The sequence below is a fragment of the Artibeus jamaicensis genome, unplaced genomic scaffold (assembly GCF_021234435.1).
Source record: "Artibeus jamaicensis isolate MK-2021 breed Jamaican fruit bat unplaced genomic scaffold, CSHL_Jam_final contig_886, whole genome shotgun sequence".
Taxonomy (NCBI): Eukaryota; Metazoa; Chordata; class Mammalia; order Chiroptera; family Phyllostomidae; genus Artibeus; species Artibeus jamaicensis.
The window spans coordinates 3,100,495-3,116,491 of NW_026522002.1; positions in this window are offsets into that span (position 1 = coordinate 3,100,495).

The following is a 15,997-nucleotide window of genomic DNA, read 5'->3' on the forward strand; positions in this document are numbered from 1 at the left end:
AAGAAGAAGAGAAGCAACAAAATGTCAAAAATTTTCCAAGTTCTGTCTGTGAGCTGGATTCTGTGCTAAGTCTCATATGTGATCATGTATCATCCCAAATCAACCCTATAGATACAACTATGGCTTCCATTTTTCCCCAGATGGGGAATATGTGATTTAAAGAGAGTTAATATGTTATAGGCCACAGAGCTACTGAGGGGTAAGGGTACATTTTTAACTTAGATCTGTGTCCAAATATCAGTATACTATCTAATAGTTCATAGTCAGTTCTCACTTTGAAATCAATGATTTAAACATTTAACTAAACAAGTTCAATCACTTTCTTTAGGCAGCTGGTCTATAAGGTGTGTGGACACTGGATCTAGGAGACAAAGTTGATAGCTAGTCTCCCTTTTAATAATGCTCCCTCATTTTCACCTCATTTCTGTGTGTAAAGGCACCTCCAGACTAGAAGAACATTACTCCTTCCACTTTCACAAAAATATTTTGACTCTTTTTAAAAATTCTATATTTGTCATCAAAAGGCTGTTAAATTGTGCATTTCATATGCTTTATTTCTCTCTGTCCAGTATGCATTTCCTTTTGTCTCATGACCAGCTCTTTAATTTTCTTTGGCTAACCTCTCCCATTCCCTTGTTATTCTAGTGGAATTACCCCACCTCAACCCCAGACAATCAAAACCATTCATGCTTTGTACACCATTGTTCTGAATGGGTTTATGACTAATTCAGGGATGGGCAAGTTTGTGGGAATTGTTAAAGAGGAGCACCTTTTCCCCCTGCTGAATTGGAAAATATAAAGCAGGAGCTCCTTTGGCTTTCAAATTCAATCAGAACCAAGAAACAGGAGAAGAAAAATTCCTGATGCATTTGAGCTACTTGATTCACATTCACTCTCTGGACAATTTGATTTCATCACCCAAGAAAATTCTTTTTTGCTGAAGTTACTTTGAGTTGAGTTTCTGTGACTTGCAGCTAAATTAGTTCTGGTTATCATAAATGCCAATTGTGCTTGTCAATGAAAAGCAATTTTCCCAACATTAACATGGTAGACTAGCTAAACCATTCACATTATCTCAACTTGTGTTTCCTTTTTTACTAGATAGCAGTAAGTACAAGTTCTGGTGTTAAAATACAGACACACTGAGAACTGAAAAAATATCACACACAAAGATCATGTGCTAAACAATCTCAATATTTTTCCCCCTTGTTGTTTAATGTTGTTTTTTTCTTCTTCAACTGTAGTACATAATTTGCTAGTTCTCAAGGAAAGGTATCCACATGGAAATGTCTAAACCATCACAAGTCATTTTGTTTCCCTAGTACCTGGTGGGGTCACCACTATTTTGTAGATGATTGAACAAAATTGCTTAATGAATGAAAGGTCTGTCAGAATTCTTCTTCTACAGCCAGAAGTATAAACATCATAAATGATGGACTGAGCTGGTTGCCCAGTGCGATCTCAATATGCTTTGGACTAAGGAAATGATAGCCTCTCCTAAACTATCTCAACTTAATGAGTAGATACTCAGAAATTAAAATTGCTAATGGCATTTTGGGGAATTTAAAACAAAATTACAAGAGTTTTTTTTTTTTCATTTTTTATCTATCAGAAGAGACTTTGCCCTGGGTACTTAATTTTCTGATTCTGTCAAATACAAAGATTCTATTCTCAAAATAAATATGAAAAATCTATAGAATACATTGCATTCTGACACAGGTGTGGTGAACAAACTTTTGTGTTTGTGTGATTTGAGTGACTTTGCAAATATTTTTGTATAGGTCACTTTGTCAGCCCCAGGAATAAAAGAGGGAAAATGTACTCCCCTCACTCACTAAGTGCAGTGTTGGCAGCCATCCACTGAAGGCAGGGTGTGCAGACCATCAAACCCAGATTATTTTTTGCTTTGAGATTATAAACATTAGTTGTCTATATATTTAAAACTGCGGGAGGACAGCCCATCTTTTACTTTATGGTATGGACCTGAGTCATTTAAAGAAAAGCAGCCCTCTCTTAGATATTCCCAAGAAATAGTAGGCCAAATTTTCATGCCTCCCAAATTCTTCCCAGCAAAAGTGTTTTAACATGAAGATCTAAAGTGATAGGGGATGGTCTGGAGTACAGGTCTGAGTTTGGAACTTTGACTCTATTACTTCCTAACTGTTGTGTTCTTGGTCATGTACTTAGAATCTTTGACTTGCAAGTTTCCATTCTATAAAATGGGGATAATAATGTTGACCTAGCTGGGCTGTTGCTTAGATAAGAGGTAATGTAACACACCATTTAGCATGGCCTTGGCACATAGGAGGTGCTCAATATATTCTTCATGTGTCATTTCCATTGGATGTACAAGACCTACTTGGCACTCCCTCCCATTCCCAGGCTCTGCCTACTCTAAGCAAGTGGCAGAACATGGAATTGGCAGCCAGAAAAATATGGATTTAAATCATATTAACACTCTTCATAGATAAAGTCACCAGTTTTATTAATAGGCCATCCCTTTGAATTGGACTTTGAGATTAAAAAATTGCTTACATAAGTATATCTGATGCAATTTTTGGTGCATACTTACACTAAAAAAATGTTTTTTAATTTTTTATATCCAATTTTAATAGGACATCTCATATTTTATCTGGCAGCACTACCCATAGGCTATAACCTTCAGCAAGTCATGTAATATCTTCAATTTTATTATGTGTAAAGATAATATTAACAACTATTACTACAGAATTATTATATGACATGAAGCATTTAATCTCTTTTTTCTCAGAAAAATACATGAGTTAATTATACTTTATTTAATTTTTGAGGATATTTTATTGATTATGTTATTACTGTTGCCCCATTTTTTCTCTCCTTTACCCACCTCTGCCTGGTACCCTCATTCCCTCAAACATTCCCCTAACTTAGTTCATGTCCATGGGTCATACATATAAGTTCTTTGGCTTCTCCATTTTCTATACTATTCTTAACTCCCCCGTGTCTATTTTGTACCTACCAATTATGCTTCTTATTCCCTGTATATTTTCTACAATTGTCCCTTATCCCCTCCTCACTGATAACTTTCCATGTGATCTCTACTTCTGTGATACTATACTTGCTCTAGTTGTTTGCTTAGGGGTTTTTTGTTGTTGTTGTTCAGATGCTCATAGTTGTGAGTTTGTTGTCATTTTACTGTTCATAGTTTTGATCTTCTTTTCTTAGATAACTCCCTTTAACATTTCATATAATAAGGGCTTAGTGATGATGAACTCCTTTAACTTGACTTTATATGGAAAGCACTTAATCTTCCCTTCCATTCTAAATGATAGCTGTGCTGGATAGAGTAATCTTGGATGTAGGTCTTTGCCTTTCATGACTTCTAATACTTGTTTCCAGCCCCTTCTTGCCTGTCAGGTTTCTTTTGAGAAATCAGCTGATAGTCTTATGGCAACTCCTTTGTAGGTAACTGTCTCCTTTTCTCTTACTGCTTTTAGATTCTCTCCTTATCTTTAACCTTGGGTAATGCAATTATGATGTGTCTTCACATAATGCAATTATGATGGTGTGTTCTTCTTTGGGTCCAACTTATTTGAAACTTTCTGAGCTTCTTCAACTTGTATGTCTATTTTCTTCGCAGATTGAGGAAGCTTTCTTTCATTATTTTTTCAAATAATTTCTTAATTTCTCACTCTTCTTCTTCTCCTTCTGGCACTCCTATGATTCAGTTGTTGGAATGTTTAAAGTTGTTCCAGAAGTTCCTGAGCCTCTTCTCATTATTCTGAATTCTTATTTCTTCATTCTGTTCTGGTTGAATGTTTGTTTCTTCCTTTTGTTCAAAATCATTGATTTCAGTGCTGGTTTCCTTCTATTCATTGTTGGTTCCCTGTATATTTTTCTTTATTTCACTTTGTATAGACTTCACTTTTTCCTCTATTTTGCATCTGTATTCAATCATTTCTGTGAGCATCCTGATTGCTGTGTTTTGAACTCTGCATCTGATAGGTTGGCTATCTCCTCATCACTTAGTTATTTTCTGGAATTTTGATCTGTCTTTTAATTTGGACCTTATTTCTTTGTCTCAGCACACCTGTTATATTGTAAAGGGAGTACCCTTATGTATTCATCAGGGCAAAGCAACCCACTTCTCTACATTGTGGTGCTGTATGTGGGGCAGGTGTCAGATAGGGGACAATGCTGCTTGCTCAGCTCTTGCTCCAATTTCAGTCACTTCCTCCTCTACCCACAAGCAAATTACATCTGTCTGATGCTGATTCCCATATGGGTGGGCTTGTGTATGTTTTAGGACCCAGTGGGCCCACTTAACAGACTCTTCTGGGAGACTAGCAGTTTCCCCTGGCTTCCCATCCTCACTCCTATCAGTCTGGATGAATGTTTCTTCTTTAATGCCTTGGTTGTCAGACTTCCATACAGTTTGATTTTGGGGCAGTTTTGGTTGTTTTTCTGTTATAAAATGGGTTGTTATCCTTCTTTTGATTGTGTGAGGAAGGAAAGCCTATCTACCTATGGCCTCAATCTTGGCCAGAAGCTCAAATAATGCCCTTATTTTATTATTCCTATGTTGTAGATTATAAACATATAGAAAGGGTAAGCAACTGACCTGTGTGTGTATAGCTAATATGTAGTTAAACCAGGTATTGAACCCAGATGATTCAAGAAGTTCCACTCTGTTTTACCACCTCTATAAAATACAATTATATGTCCACCAAATGTGACTCCAGGTGGAAAAAGCAGATAATGTATATTGGTGTAATCCTAAAAAAATGAGATTGCTGCATGGCTCAGTCTCATGAAATCAAAATTGAATAAACTTATTTTCCTGCCAAAAAGAATTTCTACAAATTTTGTTTAAAGAGAGCCAAAATATTTTTTGAACGCTTACCAAAATTCCCTTCACTTTCCTGCTACTTCACCCATACACTGGAACTCCTAAGGGACTTCTCAACATTTCCCAAAGAAAATTCTCCACCCTTCACCTGCAACTGATTTTTTCTCCTCATTTTTCACCCTCTTCTCAGTCCCTTATTATGTAGATTCACCAGGCCTCTCTCCTAGAATAAATAGTCCATATTTTTTAGATGAAAGAAGAAGGTAAAGTGGACTGGCAATTTCAAAATTCTCTGGTAAGCTGAAAGAGTCACTGAAGTTCATGTGCATTCCCACGTTAACAATTTCTTGGTTTTTTTTTTTAATATTGGGTGCTCATTAATGTGAATTTCCTTCTCTTTTCCTTTGTATTTGCCCATATTTTGCCACTGTCTAGGAGGTTCTATTTCTTGTTCCATTTCTGTAGTTTGCACATGACTTGACAGATACCTGAGCTTCCTGGAAACTTGGAGACCAAAGCCCATAGGTATTGCCTGAGATTACTGGGTTAGACTTAAGAGAAGCATGAGAAAAAGGCAGCTCAGAGAATAAAAGTATGTTTTAAGAGAAGGTGTTTTTAGGAAACTAAGATACAGCACATAGACAAAGTAAAAATATACTCCAAGGAAATGTCTTGCTGTAGTAGGAAGTATTTATAAGCTTGGGCTTGTTTCTCTGCTTATGGATTGTTCTATATGCTACAAGGATGACAATTCAGGGAATATATTTGTAGGCAACTGGCCAATACTACCTTACCAACTACAGCTCAATAACAAGGCCAACATTTGAAGAGTACACCTGGAGTTTATATATACAAACTTTTCATATATGTACATACATACATACACATACACACATATATATGTATATGTATTATATATATATATAAAACTTTTCATAAAAGTTTTAGTGACTTTGGATTCTGGAGCAACTGGTAGAATTCACTTTTAGGTCACCTTGGCCTTTAATTCCAACAAAAAGAGGTTTCATGTTCAGACTTTGATAATTAAAAACATTTAAAAAATGCTTTTAATTATCTAGAGCAAAAAATTGCTTTCGAAGGGGGATATTGAAATATTTGTTATATCACATTTTTATTAACTTTTAGAAGCTTGCCTGCTTCTGATGTATAGCTGTCACAGGAAAAATATCTCCTAATTAAATGGGAAATAAAAATAAAAGACCCCAGGTAATTTATATAGGATATCAGGATTTATTTTCAAAACCCACTTCAGAATTTTTCCACTTTTGTCATTTTGTAGTTGAGAAAATTGTGGCTCACAGTGGTAAAAATCTTGCCTGAGATCACACAGCTAAAAAGCTATAAAATTGAGATTACAGCCCAAGCCTTTCTGGCTCCAAAGCCTATGTTCTTGCTATGATATAGAGCATGACTCAGAATGTATGACAAAGGACTTGAATAGACATTTCTCCAAAGAAGATATACAAATGGCTGACTAAACAGATGAAAAGATGTTCAAAGTGACTAAATCACTGAAGATTCAAATCAAAGACACAATGAGATACCTCATCCTGCCCAATAGGATATATCTATCATAACAGGTCTTGGTAAGGATGTGGAGAAGTGGGAATATAAAATGAGGCAGCTTCTATGAAAAAGGTATGGGCATTCCTTAAAAACTTAGACATGGAGTTATCATTTGGTTCAGCAATTCCACTTTTGGGTTTATACCCCAAAGAAGTGTAAACAGAGACTCAAAAAATATTTTTACACCCAAGTTTATAGTATCATTATTTACAATACCCAAGAGTTAGAAGCAACTCAAAAGTCCTTGATGGAAGAATGGATAAATAAAATTGGCATATACATACAACAGAATATTATTCATCCCTAAAACAGAAGAAAATTCTGACACATATTATATGAATAAAACTTTGGAGATATTATGCTAAGTGAAATAAACACATCATCAAAGGGCATACATGGTATGATTCCATTTATAGGAGATATCTAGAGTATTCAAATTCATACAGACAAAAAAGTAGAATGATGTTTTCCAGGGGTTGAGGGAGAGAGAAATGAGAAGTTAGTGTTAAAAGTGTGCAGTTTCAGTTTGGAAAGATGAAACAGTTCTAGAGATGGTGGTGGTGATGACTGCACACCAGTGTGAATATACTAAGGCCATAGAAATAAAAAAGAGAGAAAGAAAGAAAAGTACAGGGACACACACAATAGTCGAGGAGTTCTGGACTATGCTGTTCAGAGAATAGTGTTCTTGATGGTGGATCTTAGGCTCAGATGGCTTACTCCCCAGCTGACCCAGTAGGACTGGAATAGGGTCCAGGACTGTGCATTGTGAACCTGCTGCACAGGTAACTCTGAAGTAGGTGTTCAGCACATGTTTGAGAGAGGCCCATTTTACAGTTGAGATAATTTAGATCCCCCAACATTTTAGAATTAAGAATTGGTAGATGTGGAATTTGTTTCTGGACAATCTGACTTCAGACTCTGCTCTCTTAGGCACTGCCATGGAAGTCTAATATACACTTTACAGCTTCACTTTTGTTATCTTCTGGTTCCCAGTATAAAACATAGAAGCTTCTGGCAAGTTCAGAAAGACAATTTTGATGTGTTGCTGTAGAGCAATGGTTCTCAATGGAGGGTGATGATTTTACCTGCAGACATTTGGTGAAGTTGGAACACTTTTAAAAAATATTCACCCTAGGACATGCTTGTTGATTTTAGAGAGAGGGGAAGGGAAGCAGAGGAATATTGATGTGAGGAAGAAACAACAGTCAGTTGCCTCTCATACATACCCCAAAGCAGGGCTGAACCTGCAACCTGTGAAGACATTTTTGATTGTCACTACTGGAGCTCTTATATACATTTCATGGGTTGACACCAGGGATGCTACTAAATTTGACAGACACCCCTCAAATAAACAATACAAAAGAAAGAATTACCTGGTTCAAAATGTCAGTAGTGCTGAGGTTGGGAGACTTCAATGTGGATTATATATTTAGAACTTTACTGGAAGTTCTTTACAATTTCTTTTGCTAGTTAAACTGTACTTCTTCAAATTTTAGTTCATGAAACTGAGCTGGGGGAGAACCCCAGATGATTTAAATTTAATATTCAGGTAATATTGGTATTATACTTGAAGGCCACTTGATTTTGCCAGTGAAGTTGCATCTATTCAAACCATACTGCTGTGTTATTTATTTATTTTTTCTTAATCCAGTTGGTTTTAGGATCTTTAACCAGAGATCACATGTAAATTGGGAAAAACATCATGCATCAATTACTCCTGAATAAATATGTAAAATTTCAGTGTTCAGTAACCTTGCATATATCATGAGGTCTTCGCAATATACTATTTCATTTTGACTTTTCATGTTCTTTTCCTGGATTTCAATTTGCTTTTAGAAGTTAATTCCAGTCTAATGATGACTTTGTAATATGCAATACATGACAGCTTATGTATTAATGTTCTTACTTTCCACTACCAGGGACCCTGGGTCTACTTTGGAATGCAAATTTTCATCACAAAGCAGAACTCATTCATTCAAATGATTTTGAAAAAATAGAGATATTTATGATTTCCACATGAATTCGGAAGTTTCACTCGCTTTTGATGAGCAACTGTAATCTAAGCTACCCTGGAGAGATAATCAAAACTCTTCCCATGAAGTTGATGCCCTGGCCAGTGTGGCTCAGTTGGTTGGAGCTGAGTCCTGTAACTGAAGAGCTGAGAGTTTAATTTCTGGTCAGAGGACATGAATAGGTTGTGGTCTAATCCCTGGTCCAGGTGCTTGAGATCCCCAGTCCAGGCACGTGCAGAAGGCAACCAATTGATGTTCCTCTTACATTGATGTTACTCTCTCTCCCTTCCTCTCTCTCTAAAAATAATAAAAATCAAAGGGTTTTGGGTGAACATTAAAAATAACAACAATAAAAGCAAGCAAATGAAACAAAACAAAAACCTCTTCCCACAAAGTTGAATCACAGACTTTGGGTGATGGATTTGGCATTCCATTCCTCCATCTTGGTCAGCTCTACTCATCTCCTCAAGCTCCTCAGCACCATGCCTATGGCCAAGCTGGCTCTCTTCCTACATGTTCTGCAGAGCAGGAGTTTAAAATCAGCTTCTTGCCTTCAAACACACAATGAAGAATGTGGTGTGGATCAGTGGTGTATCTGTCCTCAACAGTGGATTTCAGTAAGCCTCTGAGATTGACTTTCTGCATCCAATAAGGTTATGGCCCATATTGCAGACACCAAAGTAACCAGATACTGCAGGGCTTCATTTCTTCATCTGGCAGATGCACAAATTTTAGGAGCTTGATCAAACCTTAAAAAAGATATGATAGACCTCCTGTGTACATTCACATTTGCATTGGTCAATAATCTATTTTGATGTCATTGTTGGTAGAGAGTGTTTCTTCTACTATGAAGCCTTTACAGAGCTCAGCCATTAGGTTGTCTCAACTAAATTGAAGTTTATTTCAATCAAGAATTGAGATGTTTTACTCATCTTTGTCAGCTCTACCCCCAAACAATCTTGACATCAGTTATAGCAGAAAACCCAGAAATTATGTGCATCCTGATATCATGAAAGAGGAAACATAGCCCATCCCTGGAGAATTCAAAAAATAAAATTTAACTAGAATTTAATCAAGTCTCTAGATCTAATGACCTACTTACAGGAAATCAGAGAGATGAAGAAAGAAATAAAATGAAACCAAAACAATCCAGTCAGCCAGAATCAGAATGTGGAAATCCACCAAATGTAATGGACCTTGTTTGGATTCAGTTTTGGACAAACTAAGAACAAAGAGACACCTGAAACAAGGAGGACATTTTGGAACATGGAATGGGTATTAGATGGTGCTAAAAAATCTGTTAATTGTGTCAGTGGTGATAATGGTATTGTGTTAATGTTAAAAAGAAAAAACAAGATTAGCATGTCCATTGCTGGCAATGATGTTGTTCCAGATGTGAGATTCCACTGTACTACATCAGATGTTCAAGAGTAACTATCTTTAAAAACTGGAACAACATGAGTCTTATCACACACCCTTGGCACTAACATTGAACAATGGGTTATCTTTCAGTCATGAACTGCAAAGTGGATGATGATTGTACAACACAGAAATGACAGAAAAATTTAAATGTTCATAGCATAAGGCATATTAATAGAGGTAAAAAGCAGTATTTCAACAAATTCACTGAATTAGCTCTAGCTAGAAGGAATATTCAAACAACATGCAACAGAGAAATAGAGCTAAAATGATGAAAGCACTTTGCAAAATCATGTTCCGGGCACTGAGAATCCCTGAGATGTGCTAAAGAGTATCTTGCTGACCTGTGGTTCCATCAAGATATTTCAGCTGGGAAAATGATACACTTTGCTTACAGAACACTTGGATAGTAAAAGATGACAAAAGAAAGGGAACTAACTGGTAAATCAGTCAATACTTAATGATTTTCAGTTTCGTAATTCTCCATTTAGTTATACAAAGGCATTGGTTGAATTTGTACATATATAGCTTCAAAAGGTTGAATAACATCATTTTCATTCTCATTAGGGTTGAAACTACAGGCAGAAACCCTTTCACACTAATCTGTGACTTGGCCTCAAACATTTAACTTTAATTTAAACCTTTGGTGCCTATAAAGGCATCAAGAGAGGAATAGAAAATCAGACAGAGAGAAACTGGATAACTTGGGTGCTTTGAGGCTCTAACTCAACATGTCAACACACCTGTTTAAAGGCAAGGAAAATTGAGGAACCACATGGATTATTTCCTCTTAATCATTCAATACAACACCACATATACTTTTCCTGCCAGACTGAAATATTTCTGGAATGAATGACCTGTGTTTTCATTTCGAATAGACAAAACAATAGCATGTCTTTTCTTTACATGTCTTATGTCCTTCTTGGGCTTCCTGAGTGAATTATATTCACCACCCATCTAAAGTGTGGCATAAGAAAGAAGAGTAGCAGTGGATGAAGAGGAGAGCTCAGTTTTAATATTGGCTCAGCAAACACTTAAATCACTTACCTCAGTAAGTGTTATCCTGACTGTGTTTTTCTGATGTGGTCAAGAATTACAACTAAAGGGAGGGCATAGATTCAAAATGGACTTTAAACTCATTTTCTGTTTTGAATGCAGCCAATGGATATGACAGCCCCTCTTCAGTGATGGTAAAGCTCACTTCTCCAGTTAGTGGGGTGATGCTCATCCTGTGGGGGAAGTTTTATTGCTCACACATACTTTCTGTCTTCCCCGGGGAAGATTATCCTTCCCTCCCTCTACTGTTATCAGGCTTGGCTAAGTGACCTTCTCTGGCTTGTGATATGTGACTGGAGGTGGTTTAGTACTCCTGGTTAAAAGCTTAAGAGCCTGTGTGGTTTACGTTGTTTGTTCCTCCTTTCATGGGATAGGTCATGTTATAGATGAAGACCCATTCCTGGGCTTGGTTCCAGAAGTGAAAACTTTGGAAACACAGCTGTGGCCCACCTGTAATGGGCAGGTTGTATGAGTGAAGAACACAACTTTGTTTTGGTAAGCCACTAAGATCAGAGGGGGTTGTTGATTTTATCTAACCTATCCAATTTTGATATCAACTCCCTGGGTGGTAAATTAGATGCAAGGTGGGTTGGTGAGAGGAAGTAGGCATCATTTGAAAAACCCTCTCAGATGAGTCTTATGTGCTCCCACTTTTCTATAGGGTAAAGTTTGTTCCATGGGGGCCATGCAGTTGCCCACCAACTCTTAGTATGGCTATCCTGTTCTCAAACCTGGATCCAACTTTGCCAATATTGTTCAGATACTTATTTACCTTTTAGGTTAGAAACTGATCTTCTAATATTCTAAGGATGTAATTGTTTATGATAAACCTGGCCTTTCAGTTTATGCTTTCTTTTACATTTTCTTATCTTATAATGAAGTTTAACGATCTTTTCAAGCTTAAGATCATTATAAGGCTTTATGATCTTATAACCAGGTTAAACTTCTTAGCAATGAAAATAAAGAAAACAACGCAAGTAAGACAAATAAGATATTATGAGGTTTTATTAAGATCTGTGTCCTTGTATTGGTGCTGTAACATATCACAATTGCTCTCATTTAACAAAAGAAAACATTAAAACTCAGAAGTGCTCGATCCCTTGCCTGAAGTCTTGCCTGAAAAGTAGAAGAGCAGGGACAAATGCAGGGCAATGTTACTATCATTACCCACCAAATCCTTCATACAGTCAGTTAACTCTGTTTACATATTCTTCTTTTCAAATTTCCCAAGCCAAAGGATTCTTCTGTAGTCATGGGTTCCTCATTCATATCCTTTATATTACTTATTTTCAGAGAATTTCAAATATCAGGCAGAATATGGTTGTTTATGTTGTAATAACAAAAATTTCTCCAGATATTAATGACCTAACAGAACACAACTTTAAATGCTGTTGATGGAGAGCAGTTTGCCACCCCAAATACACACCTCTGGGATGTTCATTAGCTTTAAGAAATGAAAGACTTAAAAAAAAGCTTTGACCATCCTACTTACTGCTTAAAAGAATTTAGACAGAAGACCTTCTCCAGGAAAGAAGACGTTATTATAAATAACTGTAGTTTAATGTGAACTCGTGTGTGATAAACAAGGATAAACTTAGCAAGGTCTGTTTAATCAGTCTTCTCTGTGGTACATTGTTAAAGATGGCCCAGCAAACCTTTATTCAGCAAACATTTGCTTTTCCCTCTCCATGTGAATTGCCTTCCTGCCCTTTGAGGTGTGAAAGCACTCCCACCTCCCCTTCTCCTTAGCTTAAGATGACAAATAAGCCTCAACTTTACACCTATATTCTTAGGGAACCCCTGCCTGAACACATGTAATTAAATTTGGTTATGGTCTCCTGTTATTCTGTTTCACATCGATTTGATTATTAGACCAGCCAGAAGAAATAAGAGGGAAAAAGGGGAAATTTTCCTAACCCCCATACTTCTTTTTATATGACCAATATGGGCTACAGGATCTCGGCCCTTTCAAGTCACTCTGAGAATCAGGCTGGTGCATTTTGTCCCATGATAATCAATTTAGGAAAAAAGTAATCATGCCAATAACATGTAGGCTTTTAAAACATCTTACAGAAAATGCATATATCATTCTATTGGCCAGAGCAATACATCTGCCCATACCTACCTTCAAAGGCAATAGGCAAGCACAATCTTCTCATGTGTCTAGAAGAAATGGTGAATTGGAATATTCATAAATGTTTAAAAACTTTTTCTAGCATAATCCATATCAAATGGTGTTTAATCATGATGTAAACAAATCATCTTTCACTAGCAAAATATACAGCATCTACTGTGATTATCAAGACACCCTGGTGCTCATGGGTTAGAATCTGTCAGGCAACACTGACTGTCCAACTCACTCTGGAGTATATTTTTCATCACGGCTTAGATTTTTTCAGATATTTTTAATAATAGCCTCTCAGATTGGGAAGTCATTCCCAACCAAGCTAAAACGTAGCATCTGTAGGCAGGAGTGACATTCCTGTCTCGTGCTGATCTGTTGGTGCTTACATCAGGACATTGTTCCACACCATTGTCTTAAAACACTGGTCTGTTTGTAAACAGGTTCACATTTTGACCAATGCAGGTAAATGAAGGAAATAGGCTTGCATTATAAATTATCTCATTAAAAATTAAAGCCAGGTAAAACTGTATACATTTCACTAAATTACCTTTCTAGGCTTTGCAAATATTCTGAGGGCAGCTAATCTCTCCATTTTAATTAGATTCCACATCTTTTTCAAAGGCTACTGTCCTGATGTTTTAACATAAAAAGACTGTTCCTATTTAAGGCAGAAATCTGGAGAGCTGAGAATTAACATTCACTGTTAACCTTTTCTTAAGGGGAATGATTTAACTTCAAGTGAGGAAGACCGTCCATAATTGAACCACATTTATGATTTTTAAAATAAGTAGCAGAAAATTATATCCTACATGCCTGAGATGCAATGCATCTCAAATTACAACTCCCTCCCTCTTCCTGTGTACACCTTCCTTAGTTCATTTTTACCCCTAGCTTTTATCATTGCTCAACATGTTCTACATTTTGTTTATTTTTCATTGCTATTCATTACTTTTCTCCCCATTGATTCAGGGATTCTTGTCTGCTTTATGGTTTTTTTCTTCAAAGCCAGAAAATATGCCTGGTATATAGTAGATGCTCAATAAATATTTGTTCAATGGAGGAACCAACCCACAATTGAATTTCATGATTAAAGAGCATTTGTCACTTGAATATAAACTCTTTGAGGATAGAATCTTGATCTGTCTTTTCCTGAAACTCTCTCTCTGGCACCTAGAGCCCTGCTTGGTAGAAGTACATTCTCAATAAATATTAGTCAACTAAGGTAGCACTGGAATCTGAAGAAAGAGGTGTTTTACCATTTAATTTAGATAGTGGGCAGGAAGAGAGTAGACCTGACACTAACAGATGTTTTCATGTAGTAGTAGTGGCTGGTGACACAGGACAAACTTTGCAGGTTATGCCCCAGTCATGCTGAGTGGCTTTCTCTGCCCTATTGGCCATGCTTTGCTGTACATCTCAGCACTCACACACCTGCTCAAGCAAGGCTGGACCACTCTCCAGCCTCATTTGGTTGGCTAACTTCTATTTCTTCTTCAGGCCTCAGCTTAGACATTACTTTCTATAACTCAAGTAAGTTAATAAAAAACATTTGCTGAGTGTATTAATTAAATCTTTGAGTTGTTCAGGCTTCAAATTTGAATTATCCTTAACATCTTCCTGTTTTTCATGCCCTATATTATATCCACTGGAAATTGCTATAAAATCACTTCAAAATATATTGAGAACTTGACCCATTTAGACTTCATGACCACCTCACAGCTTGTCAGGACATTATAATCACTCTCCAGTTGGACTTTCACAAATTTAACTTTTATTATTTTTAAATACAGATTTTTAAAAATTTAATCTTTATTGTATTTTTCCATTATCAGTTGGTTTCTTTATACACCTCTTCCCCCAGCAATCCCCACACCATTGTCCATGTCTATGAGTCCTTTTTCCGTTTTGCTCAATTCGTCCACCCCTTAACCTCCCCCACCCCACTAGCTGTCATTTTCTCTTCACCTATGACTCTGTCTCTCTTTTGCTCATTAGTTCAGTTTGTTCATTAGATTCCACATATGATTGAAATCAAATGGTATTTGTCTCTCTGGGACTGGCTTATTTCACTTAGCATAATGTTCTCCAGGTCCATCCATACTGTTGCAAAGGGTAAATTTTTCTTGTTTTTTACAACTGAGCAGAATTGCATTGTATAAATGTTCCCATAATTATTTTATCCACTCATCTACTGATGGCTGCTTTCATATCTTGGTGATTATAAACAATGCCACAATGAACATAGGGGAGTATATGTTCTTTCAAATTAGGGTTTTGGGTTCCTTGGAATATATTCTGAGAAGTGGGTTCTCTGGGTCAAAAGGCAGATCTATTTCTAATTTTTTGAGGCATCTCCATACTGCCTTCCATAGTGGCTGCACCAATCTTCATTCCCACCAACAGTGCAAAAATGTTCCCCTTTCTCCATATCCTCCCCAGCACTTGTTTTTTATAAATATAGATTTTAATATGCAGATTTTTCAGTTACAGTTCACATTCAATATTATTTTGTATTGATTTGAGGTATACAGCAAAGTGGTGAGACAATCATATACTTTACAAAGTGTTCCTCCTGTAATTTCAAGTACCCATCTGACACAATACATAGTTATTACAATATTATTGAGTATATATTTCCTATGCTTTACTTTGCATCTCCATGACTGTTCTGTAACTACCAATTTGTTCTTCTCAATTCCTTCACTTCTTTTGCTCTGCCCCACAAGCATCCTTTTCTCTGACAACCGCCACCTAGTAGATTTTTATTTAACCATTGTCTCCTACAGAGCTTGTGTAATTCAACAACCAGAGTGATTCTTTCCAAAGATAACCTGGATCCATGCCCTTCTACTCAGTCACTACCAGTAGCTTCCCAGTGTGGGGTAAATGCAGAGGTTCTTACAGTGACCCACAGTACTTAACTACATTCTAAGTTGCACTTCTTCTATTAGCTTACCTACTTTACTT